The sequence below is a fragment of the Ambystoma mexicanum genome, chromosome 6p (assembly GCF_040938575.1).
Source record: "Ambystoma mexicanum isolate Mex_15411 chromosome 6p, UKY_AmexF1_1, whole genome shotgun sequence".
NCBI classification, from domain to species: domain Eukaryota; kingdom Metazoa; phylum Chordata; class Amphibia; order Caudata; family Ambystomatidae; genus Ambystoma; species Ambystoma mexicanum.
In genome coordinates, this window is record NC_090935.1 from 549,684,188 (window position 1) to 549,701,500 (window position 17,313).

At 46.1% G+C, this 17,313-nt stretch overlaps 1 protein-coding gene across 1 annotated transcript in view; it reads left to right on the top strand.

The window, feature by feature from the left end:
• PPWD1 (peptidylprolyl isomerase domain and WD repeat containing 1) overlaps nt 1-17,313 on the top strand; it is a 537,697-nt gene that overhangs the window by 192,680 nt on the left and 327,704 nt on the right. The window lies entirely within an intron of this gene.

Consider the following 17,313-nt stretch of genomic DNA (forward strand, 5'->3'; position numbering starts at 1 on the left):
TGGTGCAAGGGGTGTTAGGACAGTTTTTCTGAGGTCCAACTAAGGGCTTGGTAAAACCATTAAACTGAGACATTAAGACTCTACTCTTAGTATAAGGCTGTACCACCTGTGTATATGGTATTGATATATATATATATATATATATATATATATATATATATATATATATATATATATATATATATATATATATATATATATATATATATATATATATATATAGAGAGATAGAAGATAGAGAGATATAGGATGGTACACTGAACCTTTAGTACACCAATGATTCAATAGGAACACTGACAACCAGAATTATTATACAAGAATAAAGGTTTATTTTAAATACATATAGGCCAAGTTAAGACTTGGTAATTACTGGTCATAGTCATAAACACATTTATAAAAACACACCGTGATAAGACCTTATATAGAATACCCAACGAGTTCTAGGAACGTCAAGCCTTATCATACACATTTAGCATTGGTCACACCTATTCAGGGGGGGTGGGTAAAAAAACAATAGTTACTTTTAGATCGCCTTCAGTAATACAAAGGTAGTGGACCCTGGTGGTTGTACTGTGACACTCGGCAAGAAATCACATAATAAATCAACTGGACAGTATACTTTTTTGAATAGGGAACGGTAAAAAACCTATAACTCTGATTCAGGATAACACACAGTTATACTAGGGGAGTTGGACCTTATGGTGTAAAATACAATCACTGGCTGTTTTTCAGCTCAGTGGAACACTCGCTAAGGTTAGCAATAACTCTAAACTTATTTTAGGATGGCACACCGCTACCTCAGGGTAAATAAAACCTATATACTTTTAAAAGGCGCTATCAGCAATTCAGGATCAGCATAACCTCAAGCCGACTTAGGACAGGCTAACAGCAAGTCAGGGGAAGCAAAACCCAATTGGGGACACTCGTACATTATCCTAACAGGAATAGTGAAATGGAACCAACAGCAATACTTTTTGGAAAGAGGCACAACCAATTCACAGGTGAGTAACTTAACCTGACATCTACTTTCTGTTAGAATGGCAGAACAGTTTCTAAGGAAAGTAAGACTTTACATATATTTTTCTTTTTTTTAATCTTTTTTTTTTTGTTTGGCTCGATAAGCCTTTACAAAAAAAGAACCAGATAAAAAAAACATGTTACATAAATTTCTTAACACATATACACATTTTTATCTACAAAATAAAACATTGTTTTTCCCTTTTTGCCAACCCTGCCAATTTTTCTGTGCATTTGTTCTTTTGGATGTGATCTTTTCCACATTCAATCTGTGTGCGCAATGTTTTTGGTGGATTATTTTGCTTATTATTAAATGGTTATTTCGCAATTGTTTAACACCTGGATGGCTGCTAACATCAGCGCGGCGTTGGTGCCAGATATAAGTCTGACCCACAAAAAGTCTGATATAATATTCTCCTCTCTGCGCACAAAGTTCCTGAAGAGCCTTGACCGATATGTCCATGAGCTTTCACAGTCCATTAATAAATGCCTTAATGTTTGTTTGGCAGGGTTTATGCAAATCGAACAGAGTTTTTTTGCCTTATACCCTTGGTTATGCTTTTCCAAAACCACCCCGCAATTGACAAGATTTAGTCTCATTCTGAGGAAATTTGAGCGCAGCTTTCTATTTGGGAATTTCATTAGGTAGTGTGAAAGACACCCAAGTTCCTTTTCCCCCCCTCAAGAACACACTTTGGATTGGATCTGATCTTACTTTCTCTATTTCGATTCACTCTAAAAGTTCTAGTTTTCTTTTGATTTTGAGTGGCTTTAGGACCAGAGTATCCTCATCAAGATATATTCTTATGAGTGCCTTTGTTACCCTTTCCCCAAGTGAGATCAGAAGGGATGATTTGCCCTGCAGCCTCTGAGACCTAAGATCTCCGTATAGTGAGGTGTCTTTACCTGTAATTATTTCTCGAAACGGGGAAATAAGTTTCCATTCTGCCATACACTTGAACGACTTTAGGCCCAGCTCGAATCTCAGACTTCTTAAAGATGTACAACTTGGGAAGTCCCAGGGCCCTGTTCCATAATCGACCCTCGAAGCTTTCCCAGTTTGCTGTCCAGAGCCCTGGTTTGGCTTCCAGGCCATATAGTATCACTGGGACCACTTTTGCTAGATAGTACTTCACTAGCGGAAGGATGGAAAATTTACATAATTTGTAGTTCAATTTAATCATTTGTGATGCAGCTTGTGTAATCTTGGCCATAACCTCAAATTCTGCCTTATATTGAGTTGGATGGGCATGTACATTATAGCCCAAATAATTTATGGTTTCTACGATTCTTATACATTCACCCCCCAGGTTCCAATTTTTGTATTTAGTTTTTGACAGAGGATGTTTGAAAATGAGTATGTTTGACTTAGCAGGGTTGATTGTTGGTTTATTTATCCCAACACACTCGTTCAATTTCGTTAGCAGATGTTGCAGACCGATCGGTGTCTGTCAAGAAGTACTATGTCGTCTGCGTAGGCCAGCCAACAGATCTTTCTCCCATTTATGGTAGGACTGGCCATTGCAGCCGGTTCTAAGAAAGGCCCCATGTCTGCCAAGAACAAATTGAAAAAAAGAGGCGCTTCTAGGCACCCTTGTCTGACCCCCCTGTTAACCTCTATTAGTTTTGAGAGGTGGCCCATTGCATCAAGCGAACTCTTAAGCTTGTTTCTCTGTGCAATTCCACCAAGATGGACAATGTTTCTGGCAATCCCCACCTTCGCAATTTTTGCCAGAGTAGAGCTCGTTCTACTTGATCGAAAGTTTTCGATAGGTCGATCCAAGCTCCATACAGTGGGGGCGTTTTTTTTTCTGTTTGTTCGTTCAGGAGGTTTAGGATCAGACCATTTACAGATGTCGAATGTTCCTTGCAGAATCCTGTTTGAAAACGTGATAAGATGTCAGACTCTTCTACCCATTTTGAAACGTGACTTAATAGGAGTTTCATAAATAATTTACTTTCAAGGTCGAGCAGCGCTATTGGTCTGTAATTTGCTGCTGTCCGACGAAAAAGGGTATTACCAAAGCCGTTTTCCAAGAAGTTGTAAATGTCAGTTTCTTAAGGATTTCCTCAAAGAGACCAGATAGTTTCGACCATAGTACCGGTTCACGTTTGAGTGCCTGATAAGTCAGGCCATTCAATCCTGAAGCTTTAGATGTCGAGGAATTAATTATGAATTCATAAATGTCCTCATTAAAATTGAGTTGTCCAGGGTATGTCTGGTTTGGTCGTAAAGTGACAGGTACTGTGGCTCTTGTAGATCTCTGTTACTGTTAAATATTCGACCCATCCATCTTCAGACACTAAGTTGCACAGAGAATTTCCTGCTTCCCCCCTCGAATTGGTTCATTGTTTCCAAGAAGCTTTTGTTGTGATCTTCTCTTAGTATGTTGAGTACATGTTCCCCATCTGTTTGCATCCGGATTTCCCTTTGTGTGATTGACCAAGATTTATAGTTGGTTTTCTTTTTTTATTTCTATTCTCAATTGTTCTGCTGGATACCCTATTTCCTTGATGTCTCGCAGGGCTTTCCTGTGCTCTTTTTCTCCTTTGCGTTGGTTCATCGAAGGCATGGAGATGTTTTTGTTTATCTCTCACCGCTAAATCTCCGGGTGCTAGTGGTGCCCAGAGAAATTTGGTAAACCTCAGTGGGTCACATTCCAGTTTCCAGATATACCCAGGAACCTCTTTTAGCCGCTTGTTGAGTTTAAATCCCCATCTTTGTATTTCATGACTCTGATTTTCCCTTTTTTCCCATCTAAATTCTGAGTTTCTCTTTCCATTTTTGTTCCTAAAATTTTTTGGAACGAAAGCTCGAGTCTGCTGTGATCACTGCCTCCTTCCCGTTTTAAAACAAGAAGGGATGATGATGCATGCAATTTCCTAGATACAAAAATGAAGTCTAAAGCTGAGGATGATTTCCCTCCACGCCAAGTTTTATATGTACCTTGCTCTCCCTCTTGTTTGTTATTGACCATTCTGAGGTCCCATCGTTCCATGAATTCCTGCCACATTCTTCCCCTACTTATCTTCCCAGCATTCAAGTGATATGCCTCTCCTTTTTGTGGATATATGCAGTTAGTATTAAAATCTCCTGCCAAAATGATGTTGCTAGAGGCTGAGTTCACTTTCACTGCTTCCAGTAATAAGCCCAGATCGTCTAGGAAAGTGTCCAGCTTTGAGCTGGCGGGGTTCCAGTATATGTTTATTAAAACCCAAATTGAGGGTTTCTCTAGTAGACTTATTTCTGCTCTACATGCGTGAATACCTAGGGGATTTTTCCAGATTTCTACTACGATGTGATTCTTGAGGGCTATGAGCAGACCCCCTGACGGTCGTCCTAATGATTTTTGCGATGCTGGTAAGCAAAGAACTGTGTACCCTTCAATATTTAAAGGGTTCACCAACCAAGTTTCTTGTAGTAGAACAGCATCACCCTGGTTGAAAAGATGTGCCCGCATTTCTTTTGCTCTTATAGAACTGGAACCCCGCGAATTCCAACTGAACACATTTAAATCATCTTTTCTAAAGTTGCTGCGTTCCCAATCCTAGCTTCTGCAATACTTGCGAGAGAATCTCTGGAAGAAGCGTAAGGGTGTTTTCTTTAATGTTTGATTCCATCTCTGTGCTTCCCCCCCTTTCAGCAGGTGCAATTCATTTGGATTTTCCCTTCCATTGTTTTTTAGTATTGGGGTATTCTGATGGTTGATGGTAGTGTTTTTGTGTCGTTACACGAGACCTCCAGGCCATAAGATTCAAGCTCCACAGACTCCTGTAACATAGCATTATTTGCGTTCTCAGAGGTAAGTATCAGTTCAACCAGAAAGGGGTCTTGAGACATTGGAAATGTAACGCTCTCTACATCTTCTGATCACTTTCTTCATTATGCCCAGTATTACTGCACGACTCAGTGATTTATGATGCCCCAGATTGGAACGCAATCTCAGCCAGACTCTTTGGATGATATGATTTTTTAACTTATTTTGTTTGATATTCACTGGTTTTAGATGGTATCTGTGTTATTAAACGGGCATCTTATTGATTTCTTGGGCTATTTCATTTGACTGATTTCCATTCACCATTTTGAGCTTTGTCTTCATTTGTTATGGGAAGTTTTATTTCCTTCACGGCTGTGACGGAAGTTGGGATCAACAATGATGCACTGAGGTCCTTGCCAATCTTCTGTTTCTTGATTTCGAAGATGGGAGCAATATTTTCGTGCTGTACTTTGGTGATGTTCGCGCAATTGTTCTTCTTTTCCGGTTGAAAGTCTTTTTTCAGAAAGATCAGGGTGCATTTTATTGCCTTTGTTGTAAGGTTTTTTTGAGGGGAACCGTCCAGATCTTTCCTAGTTTGTGGTTTCCCTAGCTTGGATTGATCTTTCAAAGTATTCACCTCTGTTTTTGTCCTTGAACTGTTGCTCGCCTCTACCTCATCCTCGGTTTGCAGACCGATACTTGCTTTTGTAATTGCTACAGTTTCTTCTGTTTTGTTACTGTTTCCTGTTTTTATCTTTTCAGGATTCTTTTTGGTTTGCTTCTGGTTACTCTTCTCTTGGCTAATCTTATTTTTTCCCAAGGGAGTTTGTGGATCTTTGATACGTATTGAGCTTTCCTGTTTATCGCTCTTTCCAGAGGTTTTAAGGTTTGTCTGAGGGTTTGCTCTTTCCTTTGCATTTCCACTTTTGTTGTCTTTTGGTTCTTTCTTTCGGGTTTTCTTTGTTGTAGGGTGTACTGACTTTGACCTCTCTCTTCTCTCTTATATTTTTCAGAATGGCAGAACATATCTAAGGGAAGTAATAACTTTTATTGTAACTGTTCACTCTCGATGGGCAGTTACCAACCAACCCGCTTCAACACTGGCAGACCCCTCAAATGATCCAGCCCTTCCCAATTCTGACATGAGTTCTCTCGGATGCAGAAGAGGGCTCTAGTGGTCTACGAACCAGCTGTAGGCAGGGGGAGATGAGGCTCAGTTGCAGGCAAAGTCCGAGTTCCAGATGAAGACTGTTCACACAAGTAAGTACTTTAAAAATTAGTTGAGGGTTCAGAGAAGACACCCTAGGAGGATTCCAGCATGGGGCCGGGGGAACTGGATGCGTGGCCTCTCAAGCACAAGAAATCCTCCAAAGCTACACAGGAATCCCCAAGGCTTATGGTAAGTAAATACCTCAGCCAGCACAGTACCTTAGCACAGAAGAAGAGTTCCAGCAAGAAGACTTCAGGATCTGCAGCAAAAAACCTGTTTTTTTAAATTACTTTATCGTGAAGACAGAAGACAGGACAGTGGAAGGGCTTCTGCAGAATGGATCAACAAGGAAGTCTCCAGGCAAGAGTTTCTTCGTGTCTGGATGCAGCTCTGTCGATTTTGTGCACTTTATGGGAGCCAGAAGAATAATGACCATCACTGTAGGATTCTCATCGTTTTCAAGGTCCAACATTCTGGTTGGGGGCCTTTTTGTACTCGATTCACATTTCTGGAAGTCCAGCACAATGGCTACAAAGTTTCCGTAAGATTCGGAATATAGAAGACTGTGCAATGCACAATGGCTCGAGGTATTTGGGTATTTCAGCCCCGCAAGGTCGCAGCACGACATGGGATGGCTCAAAATGTTACAGCAGGGTCCAGTTACACAGCGCAGGCTCTGCGTTCGCTGGAAATGGTTTCTGCTGTGCTTTCTTCATCTTCCGATTCAGGTCCAGTGGTTGACTACCTAATCAGCTTCCAGGATCAGACTTTTGTGCAGGAACCCAGCCAATCAAACCGCCTTGCAACATTCAATTTGGGGGCTGGGGGAGTGGTAGTCCTTTCAGGACAGCCAGCCTCACAATTTGAACTGGATTCTCGCAGTCAGACTGGAAGACAAAGGGCTGCAGAGATTGGGACTCCTCCCTCGCTTCCTGCCTTCAGATACTCTGGAGCCAAACTAGACACATTAGTTTGCAGCGCAGAGCCTACTTTGGTTACAATAACATTGATGTAATCCGCTGAAAGTAATTCTGTCACACCTTTTAGTCCTGGAACCTGTGTTTTGTTAGTTTTTAAAACTCATATACCATACTCCAAAAACTCAATACTTTAGTCATAATGAGTTCAGTAATGATAGGGGCAACAAAATGAATTATCGCCCAATTAGGCCCCCCAGGCAGTACGTGGACCTCTACACGCTTCAACTCAATCGTTGTAATCTTAGAGTTGGAAGGCGGTGTATGAGTTTGAGAATATTAGATCTATTCAGAAAAGGACTTACTGAGGTAGCATACAAATCTACGACCTTTACTGGAGTAGTAGAAATATCAGAGAAAATGGTAAGTAGATCTACTTTAGAATTATCGATGGCTTTCCCTTTAAGTGGTTAATTTTGCAGTTGTATTCCTCCGGGCCACTGTGTTTATTCATTAACTTCTAAGATATCTGATATCCACTTCCCACCCTTTTTCACCCACCCTGGAATTAAGCCAGAGTCGCTTTCTTTACACAACTCTCCTCTTGTATTTTTGAGTGTAGTGAATAAATTGGCTCTAGTTTTCTTTGTCTTCCTGTTCCCTCGTGGTGGCAGGAAAGGGGGGATTCACGTCTACCCCTACCTGGACGATTGGTTGATCACGGTGCGCTCTCCCGAGCAAGTCCTGAATCATCTGTCAGTCACCTGCCACTCCCTCCACAAGCTGGGCTTCTCTCTCAACTTGAAGTCCAATTTGACACCTATTCAGAGGCTCCAGTACATCGGAGCGGTGATCGACACGTCCCTGGGGCAGTGTTTTCCTCCCCAGATGAGGGCTCATCACATTCAGCAGATGGTGCACACGTTTCAACTTGCCCAGACTCTCCCAGCGTTCGAGTTCTTGAGACTTCTCGGCCTCATGGCATCCTGCATTCTTCTGGTGCCAGAGGCCAGGTTGCGGATGAGATCTTTGCAGTGGGCACTCAAGCTCCAGTGGTCTCAGGCCTCTGGCAGGATGTTGGAACCTGTTCAGGTGCCGTCTTCCGTCGCCCGGGACCTTCTGTGGTGGGCCGACAAAGGCAATCTGATGAGGGGGGGCTCCATTTTGGCTGCCCTGGCCGGAGGTGACGATCATGTCGGACGCCTCCCTCACGGGATGGGGAGCTCATGCCAACGAGTTGACAGTCAGTGGTTGTTGGTCTCTGTCAGAGTCCAGACTCCATATCAATCTGTTGAGCTGAAGGCCGTCAGGCTAGTGCTGAAGGCTTTTCTGCCTACTGTGCGAGGAAAGAATGTCTTGATCCTAACGGACAACACGGTGGCCATGCACTACCCCAACAAAAAGGGGGGGGGCAGGGTCACTTCCTGTGTAGGTAGCTCCAGCAGGAAGTTTCGATCTCAGCAGTTCATCTGGCAGGAGACGAAAACGAGACGGCGGACGCTCTGATCAGGCAGAGCGCGATCTCTCACGAGTGGGAGTTGGCTCAGGAGATTCTCCTGGAGATCTTCGCCCTTTGGGGGACCACTCAAGTGGATCTCTTCGCCTCCAGTGTCAACCGGAAGTGCGAGAGGTTCTGCTTGCGGGAATTCCTCCAAACAGAGCCTTAGGAGATGCGTTCGTGGTGGTGTGGTCATTTCCACTGCTGTGAGTGTTTCCTCCAGTCCACGTCATCCCGCAAGTACTGCGGAGGTTCGATTCCCGGATGATGCTCATTGCTCCGGCGTGGGCCCAGAGGACGTGGTACCCGGACCTTCTCGACTTGTCCATATGCCCTCCACGTCGTCTTCCCTACCGAGACGATCTGCTCTCACAGGAGTGGGGTCAGGTTCTCCATCCAGAGGTCACGTCCATCAACTTTCACGCTTGGTTTCTGAAAGGTTGAGGTATAAGGATTGGGACCTCCCTGAAGACGTGATCGAGGTGTTGCTTTCGGCCAGAAGGCCCGCAACAAAGTCCCTGTACCGTTGCCGTTGGAGGAAGTTCTGCAACTGGTGCAGGGTTAAGAATGTGGATCCTTTTTCATGTGAAATTCCCATGGATCTGTCTTTTTTGCTTTCTTTGGCCCACAGGGGCCTTCAAGTGGTTACCATTAAAGGTTACTTGGCGGCGCTGTCCATATTTAAGCGCTCATCTGAAGAGTGTTCCTATTTTAAAAATCCTTTAATTTCTCAGTTTCTGAAAGGGCTCACTAATGTGTTCCCTCCGTCACCTTTCCAGGTGCCCGGTTGGGATTTGAACCTTGTTCTCAAGTTTCTGATGGGTGCTCCGTTTGAGCCTTCGCATTCATGCCCTTTGAGACTGTTAACTCTGAAAACGGTATTTTTAGTTGCGGTCGCTTCTGCTCGCAGAGTGAGTGAGTTACAGGCACTTTCAGTTAAGCCAACCCTCACTGTGTTTCATAAGGACAGGGTTGTCCTTCGAGTTCGTCCTTCTTTTCTTCCGAAGGTGGTGTCGGAATTTCATTTGGGCCAGAAGGTTGTTCTTCTGGCATTTTATCCTCCTCCACATCCTGGTAAGGAAGAGGAGAGGCTCCATAGGCTTGATCCTAGGAGAGCGTTAACCTTTTATTTAACGCATGTCAGGGTCAGAGTGGACGATCAGCTCTTTATTGGTTACGCTGGAAAGCGTTTGGGACAGGCTGTGACGAAACAGACTTTGTCTCGCTGTATTATTTTGGCTATCTGAGTGTTACCGCTTGGCGGGTAAGGACCCACCGGTCGGCTTACGGGCCCTTTCTACCAGGGGTATGACTGCCTCTACTGCCCTGCAGAGAAGTGTTCCTATTCGCAACATCTGTGATGCAGCCACCTGGGCTTCGGTACATACTTTTGTACGTCACTATCCCCTCGATTCCATCCGGGGCAGGATCTGGCCTTTGGCAAGGCGGTCCTTTACTCCGCAATTTGATTGGGCATGCTAAATTTCTGTTTTCTAAATTCTTTTCCCACCTCCTTGCGTTGGTACTGCTTTGGGAGCCTGTCATAGATATGGAATACGTCGGAGGACCCAATCCCCTCGAAGAACAAGTTACTCTCTTACCTGGTAACGTTCTTTCGATGGGATGGTCCGATGACGTATTGCATATCGCTCCCTCCCTACCTTCCCCGCTACAGAATTTCTTATGCGTTATGCGATTGCAGCTTATGTTTCCGCAAGGCTTTGTGTGTCAGACTGGCAGAAGACTGGTGGCACACGTTCTGGGAAAAAACTACAACTGAGGGCTACGGGCGTCGTGCGTCCTACTTATAACATCCAGTGACGTCGGCCGTTGGAGGAGGTCCTCGAGGGCGGCGTATCGAAATCATCGTCGCAGGACGCAGACGCCGAAGATTTTCTGAAGCAGCACAGCTGTGGTGATTACTGTCATAGATATGGAACACGTCGTCGGACCATCTCATCGAACGAACGTTACCAGGTAAGAGAGTAACTTGTTCTTCTGATGGTTGTATCGGCTTAGATTCACATGCACCACCCTTCCCGCTCGGATGGAAGGAACATAGACTTTTTTTTTCTATATCTCTCTTTATTGTACTCACTCACGTCTAATAGGCTCCCTCATGGCAGAAAAAATACAGAGGGACCTCGACGATTGTGGGTACACTGCACGTAACAATATGGATAGTGTTACAGACACGCCTTGTCAGCGTCCCCTTTTCGACTACGAAAAACAAAATGCAATACTCCGCAGTGACCACTGGATGTTGGACTATGCACAGCATGTGAATCTAAGCAGATCCAACCATCAGAAATGCTTTTACGGTAAGTAATGCATTGTCATATAAATGGAAACCCCTCCCGCTTTCGCCAGCAGCTAAACCCTCGCTAATGAAAATGGTAATACTCCCCAATTTGATAATACACTTTTTACTAATGTCCCAGTGTAGCCTGGAAAGCCATACTTTACTAAAATGCATACCCTATTTGCGCAATTTCTTTGGCACTCGGGGTGGTCCGTAAGAAATGGGTAGAGATGACATACCCTTATGACAAAGGGGAATTCACCGCCCCCAATCTAGAATTGTACTGGATAGCGGCCCAAGCACAATTTGCCACATTCTGGTACCCCATGACAACCCTCCCCATCCGCCCATGTAAAACTGTAGACACTTGCGGCTTCGGATCTGAAAACACTGATACTTGATCAGCGCTATAAAGACGACTGCCCCTTTGACCCGGTCGCCTCCACCTGGTGCGTGTGGCACCTACTATTCACACATACCGGAACTGAGAAACCCTACTACCGCTGGCTTCCCCCTGTGGAGGTTCCCTGGAATAAAAACCACATGGGACAGGGCGAATCCAGTCAACATGGGAAAGCTAAGGCTATATGGCCCCTGCTTCATTGGCCTTCATAGCAAACTCAGGGGATTGTAGACATATTCTTTTTTTTTTTTTTTAATTTGTTTTGTTTGCATAAAATCAATAAAAGAACAAAAACCAAACAAGCAGCATAATAATAATAGTTCAGTTACACATCAAGTTATCGTAAGCACTGCTCCCATTATCCCTCCCTTCCTCCGTGAGCCTATTTGTCAATCCCTTTCAATGTTTGGCACATGCGTCCGGGTTTCGTTCTCTTCGGAGTCTGTTGGATCTGGTATTACTTCAAACAATTCTGTTATTAGCGTTTTCCAAGCCAACAGGGTACCCGCCTCCCCATCATCAGCCCGGCTACTCGCTTCTTGCCATGCCACCGTTTCAGCCTCTGCCCATTTCTGCAAGTCCTTCCACCATACATCCACCTTAGGTTTGTGGCATTTCTTCCACCCCATGGCGATCCTGCGTTTCGCAAGCACATACGCCAGATTTCTCAGTTTCTCAATATGCTTGAGCTTCCGTAGCCTAGGGAACCCGCCCAGTAAGCAGGCCCAAGCCGTGTCTGTGACAAGAGTAACCCCTTTATCAGCCAGTTTCTGTGCCACTTCTCCCCAGTAGCACCTGATAATCGGGCACGACCAAAACATATGTCATGTCAGTGTTTTCTAGGTTACATTTAGGACACACTTGTATTCCAGCGTTTCGGAACTTGGATATCCTCAAGGGGGTCATGTATGCCCCATGCGTTACATACAGCTGTATTTGTTTTAATCTGGCATTTCTAGACAATTTTTTGTGGTAACCCAGGGCACGCTCCCATACCCCGTCCTCCATCAGGGCCCCCACTTCCACCTTCCAGTCCAGCCTCAGATGTGTTAAATCTTTCCCCGCCTTAGCCATCACCATCTCATACAGTCTCGAGATCTCATGACCCCCTTCGGACATATCATATATTGTTTCCAAACCTGCATCTGGTTCTTCTATCAAAACTGTCTCTGGCCAGGTATTCTTAATCATCCGTACCAATCTAATGTACGTGACATATTGGCCCGTGTGTAGCCCCGCTTCTTCGTTGAGTTCTATAAACTCCTTAATGGATCCCTCTTGCCAAACATCGCCTAGCGTTGCCAGCCCCACTGATTCCCAGTAGGTCCTAACAATCGCCCTCAACTGATCATCCCCTCCTGTCAGAGCAACCAGCGGTATCTGCGGGAGGCACGGGCACGGGACTTCCATCAAATGACAAGCCCTGCGCCAAATTTTCCATCCAAGCCTCAACATCGCAGGACGCCCCCTCATTTCAGTTTCGGACAGCCAAATCCTTTCAGATAAAACGGGGCGCAGTCCTGTCCAAGCACCCTATGCTCATGGGTTACTTCATCAGAAATCCAATTGGCCACATACTGTAACTGTCTCGCCAAGTAATAAACCTCAAAATGAGGCAGTCTGATACCTCCTTTTTCATAAAAGTTCTGCAGTTTCCAAAACGCCACTCTATTTCGGGTACCGTGCCACAGGAAGTCCCTACACATGCTATTCAATTTGCTGAAAAACTTCTTGGGTATTATGTATGGGATATTACTGAAGTAGTGCAGTAGCCTGGGCAGAACTACCATCTTAAGCATGGCCCCCCGCCCCATCATCGCCAAGGGCAATCTTGCCCAGAACTGCATGCTGTTTCTAATTTTCTCGACGGCTACTTCTGTATTGTGTCTGTGTTCTTCTTGCACCGTGTGATATACATCTACGCAAAGAGCTAGTTGCCCATGGTACCTGTAGCACCGGTAGCCCTTCTACAGGGATCCCCTTATAGCTACCTAGCGGCAATATGACAGACTTTTGGGGGTTCACCGAGATGCCCGACAACTCTGCGTACCATCACTTCAAGTATGTATAAGAGATTTTCTTCTGGGTATTGCAAGTACAGTAACAGATCATCTGCGTACAAGGATATCAAGTGTCGTTCCCCTCCTACCTCAATGCCAATCGCATCATACTGTGCTCTAAGGCATATTGCCAGAGGCTCCAGGGCCAAGATATAAAGCATTGGGGACCAGGGGCACCCTTGTCTGGTGCCTCTGTCAAGTTGCCATCTCTCGGATATCACCGCTCCAGTTCGGACCCTGGCAAGCGGCTCGCTATACAACATCTTGGCCCACCTGATATAGCCCGGCCCCATTCCATACTCTTCCAAAGCAGCCAATAACCATGACCACTTCACCGAGTCAAAAGCTTTTACTGCATCTAGAGACACTATCGCCATCTCACCCTCGTTTTTACTACCCCATTCGATCACCCGGTGAAGCCGCCTATGATTGTGTTATGTTTCTGCTCGGGACATAACCCGTTTGGTCAGGATGTATGAGTCTACCAATCACTTTCTGCAATCGATTTGCTAGAACAGCCGTGAGAATCTTGCTGTCCTGATTCAGCATCGACAGGGGCCTGTAGGAGCCACATCTGTGCTCCGGTTTATTGGGCTTGGGCACCGGTATTATGATCGCCTCTCTGAGTGACTCAGGCAACCGTCCTCAAACGCTTCATTAAGCATGTCTAACATTGGGGGGAGGATTTCCTCTCTGTATACTTTATAAAATTCGCTGGGGAACCAATCTGCTCCTGGGGTCTTACAGGTAGGCAGCTGCTTCACAACCTCTTCTAACTCCTCCAACGTGATTGGCTCATCTAACTCCTCTCTCTCTTCTTCACTTATCTTGGGCAGCCCTATGTTTTCTAACGTTTCGATTACCTTGCGCTGGTCACCGATCTCATCGTCTCCGTACAGCACTTTGTAATATTCCACAAATTCTTTGTTAACCCCCTCTTGTGTGGCCACCTCACCTCCGTCCTCCCTAATAATAGTCCTGATCGGAGGCCTAGGAGTCTCGCTTTTGTATAGCCAGGCCAAAAGGCGGCCTGTCTTGTCTCCCCCCCGCGTGCTGCCTCTCAACATATTTCTTATAATTGAGATTGCAGAGTCTTTCCCAATGCCCTGCACATTGTTGCTGTAGTTGGAGTTGGAGTACCAGCTCTGTGTCTACATCACCGCTCTTCAATGCTATTTCTAGCTCAGTTTCCACCCTCTGCAGGTCAGCCAAGACCCCACCTTGTAACCCTCTTGACTTAGCAATGGCCGCCCCCCGCATCACCACCTTAAAAGCTTCCCATAATGTGCACGCAGAATCAACACTCCCAGTATTCTCTTCAAAGAAGTTAGTAATCTCTTCCCTTATATCTTCTCTAAAGACTGGATCTTTGAGCGCCTCCGCTCGGAGGCGCCATGTAGGGATCTTCGCCCTCGGGGGGCAATATTGCCAACCGAGGATCAGGGGCGAATGATCCGAGAGGACCCCCAGGCCTTATATTCGATTTGAGTGATCTCAGACATCACATCTGCTGTGGCAAAGACGTAATCGAGCCTAGTATGCAGTTGGTGCGGGGCTGAATAGTGCGAATATTGCCTCTCAGTGGGGTGTTTTGTCCTCCATGCATCTGTGAAGCCAAAATCAGTTAACGGCATCTGCAACGCTTTCGCCGCTGGGCTAGGCTTATCCGCCCTGCCATCAGATCTGTCCACCACAGGATCCAACACACAATTAAAGTCCCCACCCCAGATCACCGCGCTCCCTATACACATACTAAGATTGGTACACAAGGCTCTGAAATATGTTGCTGTGTTTTGGTTGGGGGCATACGTGTTTACTATGCATACCTCCCTGCTCTCCACCAACCCTCGCAATATAGCCATCCTTCCATCAGTTTCAACTACCTCTTGTATCAATTTCAACGGGACATGCGGTGCCACCCAGATTAACACCCCCCGGGCATATGCAGAGTATGGCGAGCCCACTACGGTCCCTCTCCACTTTCTCTTAACCAGGTCAACTTCTCTCGCGTCAAGTACGTCTCCTGTAGTAGTGCAATATCTATTTTCTGACTTTTCAGATACATCATGATTTTGTTTCTTTTCAGATAGCTGTTAAGGCCCCTGACGTTCCACGTTATTATCCTGAGGTCCCCCATAGGTCATTAATAAGCACCCTCCCGATCCTCCGCCGATTACGCCCCTTCATGCACCGCAAGTACACTATGCTGATTCTTCCAAATAGGCTCTAAACAAAACTTAAACTCCCCATGACCACACACACAACTTCCCATCCCCCCACCTTCCTCCCACCCACCCCTCCCCCAACAATATCCTCCCCAACCGTTGCCCAGCTCCATTCCTGGATCTCAGGCACCCCCACATCTAGCCCTGCCTAGCACAAGCTTCTACTGAGGGCTCAGTAGGGTTAAGCCGCCCTAATGGCCGCTGAAACTAGTAATCTATTGGGGTAGGTCGTCCACGTTCTGTTGCTCCTTTCAAAAAACATTACGTATACAGTTGCAAAACCGTTACCAGTTAGTTACACTCAATATATTCCAGTCCAAATCGAGCACCTGGCTCAGATTGCGTACAAAGTTCAGTTAGTTACAGTTTCTCTGTGCCATCAGGGTCTTCCTCCTTACGAAATCTTCATTCGGTATGATCCTGCCGGTCACGATCCGCTTCTTGTTCCGGGCAGCCCTGCAGGTCCATCCATGTGACAACATCCTCAGGGGTATCAAAAAATAGCGCTTTGTTCTTGTGTAGCACTTTCAATCGTGCCGGATACAACAGCATATATTTGACTCCCGCCGCCCTCAGCCTTCTTTTGACGGCGACGTAACTATACCTCTGCCTTTGCACCAGTATCGTATAGTCCGGGTATGCTGTGATGTTGGTGGATGCTCTCTCTATCGTGCCGCCCTTCCGAAAATATTCGAGGATCTTTTCTCTATCCCTGTAATTCAGGATCCTCGTTATGATCGGTCTTGGCGGGGGCCCCCGGCCGGGCTATCCTCATTAGGGCGCGGTGCGCCCTCTCCACCGTAAATCCCTGCAAAAGATTCCCGGCTCCGATCCCTTGTAGGATCATGTTTTCGACATAGTTTGTGGGGTCTTGGCCTTCTTCCCCCTCCGGAAGGCCAACCACGCGAATGTTGTTCCTCCTCGCTCTTCCTTCCGCCTCTTCCACACGATTTTCCAGGTTGGTGACCTGTTGTTTTAAGACATGAATCTCCTTCGCATTGCTCGTGCTAACATCGGTATTAATCTTCACCTCACTTTCCAGACCGCTGGTCCTTTCTGCAAGTGCTCTAACATCTTGACGCAGCAGGGTGCGTTCCGTACCTACAGCATCGATCTTATTCTCTAGAGCTGTGCGCAAGTCCTCCATTGCCAAGTCCCATTTTACGCTCAGGCCCGTTATAGCCTCCAGGATCTGGTGCTTGTCCCCTTCCGGGGTGTCTTCCGCCGGGGTCACGACCATGCTCTGCACCGATGTTGAGGGGGGTCCGTTGCGTTTTCGTGAAAGTCTCCAACGTGGGTTGCTTATTCTTGGTTCTCAACCCTTTCGCCGACATGCCGCTGCCCTCCACTCTTGTACGCCTCTGCCTTAATGCAGCTATTGCACTGTCCTCGGTCCGACAAAGGTCTGGCTCCCAAGTCTCCTAACTCACATTCGAGATGGCACTTCGAATTGTCTTAGGAATGGGCTATGGCCTCACACTCCCCATTCAAGTTCCGTAGGCCTCGTCGCCCAAGCATCCAATGTTATCGGTCAGCTTGCCGAGGCTCCATTAGCGTATGCCCGGCCGGGCGCTCTCATGGTGTTAATTCGAACACTCCGACATATCTCCCTGTCGTACTATTCCTCCAGGCAATATACCGCAGCCATATCCCGCAGTTCTGGGGAATCAGTGTCGTTTCTCCACAGAGGCCTCTCTTTTGTTAGCTGCCATCTTGGTGCCGAAGCGGCCGCACAGTCGCGCCAACAAAATATTTCACGATTCCCGAGGACTATGAACTTCTCCAGCGAACTTCACTTGGCGTGCGGCTTCCGACACCTGATCCCCAAAGTTCTACGCGCTCGTTACAGTTTCAACGGGTAACTTTGGCAAAAATAGAGTCGGATCAGCAGGAGCTCCTCGCGCAGCACGTCCTATTCCATGG